Source organism: Cebus imitator, unplaced genomic scaffold, assembly GCF_001604975.1.
Source record: "Cebus imitator isolate Cc_AM_T3 unplaced genomic scaffold, Cebus_imitator-1.0 Scaffold123, whole genome shotgun sequence".
NCBI lineage: Eukaryota > Metazoa > Chordata > Mammalia > Primates > Cebidae > Cebus > Cebus imitator.
In genome coordinates this window covers 795,108-797,728 of record NW_016107438.1, presented here as the reverse complement: position 1 = coordinate 797,728, position 2,621 = coordinate 795,108, and positions in this window count along the sequence as shown.

Below are 2,621 nucleotides of genomic sequence, written 5' to 3'. Positions count from 1 at the left end.
AAAGAAAGAAAGAAAGAAAGAAAGAAAGAAAGAAAGGAAGGAAGGAAAAGAAAAAGAAAGAGGGAGAGAAAGAGAGAGAGAGAGGGAGGGGGGAGGGAGGGAAGGAAATGGGCCAGGTCTAATTAATTTTTTTAATGATACACATTTTAACAAAATCTGATAAAATCTATGAATGCCAAAGATAAAAAAAATAAAACCTCATACTTCCAGGAAATCTCTCTCTCTCTCTTTTTCACACACGCACACACACACAAACACACACACACACACACACACACACAGAGAGAGAGAGAGATAAAGAAAGAGATTCACTTACACAAGACATTAACTTACACAAGAAAGAAAATCTGAAAGTGTGGAAGACACAGAAAAACATATTTACGTGCTTTACAAGAAAAAAAAGAGTAAGATCCAAGAATTCTTTACCAGCTTAGATATCATCCCTATGGAAGGACAAGTTAATAAATTTATATGATAACAAAAATATATTATCTGTATGTCTTTTCTGAGAAAACAAAGAAGCAAAGAGAAAATTAATTCAGGACAAGTATCTCACGATAGTAAAAGATTGAGTACGCAAGAAAAAATGGTGAGCAAAAAACTACTTGTTTTTAAAAACTGAAAAAAATTTGTTAAAATCAAAACTTCATAATAGTGCAATTTTTGAAATATAAAATAAGTGTTGCTAAGAATCATTTTTTAAAAGGCACAATTCCAGGAAGAGCAATAATTGAGAACTAAAACTTCAAAAATCCCTAAAAGGACTAAAGAAGAAGTAATTTTGAAATAAGTTTATTTGAAGATGGGGAGGAGAGAGGAAGTAGTGAAATAAAATGTGAAAATTATTGCTGCATTTTGGTTCTAACATATCAAAATTGAGACCAAGAGCAGACTTTTGAAATTGGTATTGGGAATGTGAGCAGAGAGGAGAAAGGCGGTGGATGTTGGAAGGAGCAGGGCAGAATTGGGCCTTCATGTTGGCCTAAGAAAGTAAAATTCATCTGTTTTTCAGGCATACAGGAAACAGCTATAAATATTGTCTATATATTAGACCATAAATAAAATCTCAATAAATTCAGGAAGGAAAATACCATGCAGAACTCATTTGCTAACAGCAACAATAAAATAGGCCTTAAAAAGAATGGAATAGGTTTTATGTTAAATATATACACTTCAAAATGTGGAAGTACTCCTTTAAATAACTCTTGGTTTAAAGAGAACATCAAAATCAAAGTTTCAAACTATAAAAAAATTAATGACAAAGAAAATTGCTTATCAAATAGTATATGAAAAAATTCAATATTGTATCTGAAGAAAGAAATGAAGAATAATTATAGCTTAAAAGAATTCATTAAAACTAAGAAAGGTTGAAAGCAAAATAAAGTTATAACTCTAGAATTTAAAATGTGATAAGTCCAGAGAAATTCAATGGAATGAAGCAATAAACATAAACATAATCTAATTAAGTGCAAAACAACAACTAAGTATATAGCAGTAAAACCAAAAGCATATTTTGGGGGAAGAAACAATAAAATGGCCAAGATTTGACAACTTAGAGAAAAAGAGAAAAGGTACAAATGTAACTGCCTTCTCCAAGACATTAAGAAGGTGAGGTGAGCCCTGGTATCCTTGAAGAGTCTGTGGTAGTTACTGCTTGCAGGCCAGGATGGGAAAAGCTACCATCTAACTGAGCTCCATGAATTCAGTGAGGATGATCAGATGCCAGATACGCAGGAAGAAAGTGACGGCAGCTAATTGTTAGAGACAAAGCAGCTGTGGTTACTGCCATGTAAGCAGAACCAACGTAGTCATCAGAATGCTTAGACCTGAAGAGATCTGTGGTGTCGGCTAATTGATCACAGTGCCCTCAGGACTGAAATTGATGCGTAGTGTACTAAAGGCTTACTTAATTTGTGGAAGTGGAAAAGCTCTAAATTTAATGAAAGAAGTCTGACTTGAATCACCACAGAGAATTGTGGCCCCTCAACCAGTTCCCAGACCCAGAGCCTCTTGAATGAAGGAAAGGCTAGTATTCTCTTGAGGAGGGGCCCATAAGATAAATCATACCTCTAGATTCCCATAGAAATATAGTGTCATTTAGCAAGGAGATTGTACATGAGAGAAGGAACATAATTACAATTTGAGGATTCCTGGAATCTTGATATAACACAGGATTCAGTTGGATAAATATTTTCAAGGTTTATGCTGTAATTATTTTGGAGTATATGGTGTCTCCTCATAGGTCATTGTATCTCATCCTCTAGCGGATGGTGGGTCTCAAGTCTGGCCATAGGTCTAAAAGCAATGAGAGGGAGCGGGAGGAGGTCCTAAAGAACATCATCATTCTGCTGCAAAGTAACTACCCCAAATGAAGCCATTGCACAGGCTCTCAGGCAAGAGAAGACTAAACTACTTCAGTCGAGGGAGATATGTTGCTCCACCCCATCCTAAAATCCCCCAAAGTTGCAATCCATTATGGGTCCAAATCTTATGATATCTAAATATCATCAGCTCAAAAGTCCCAAATCTCATCATCTAAATCAAGTACCAGTGAAATCTGAGAATAATCTGCTTTGGGGAAAAATTCCCCTCTATCTGTAGACCTCTGAACTTAAAAGTTA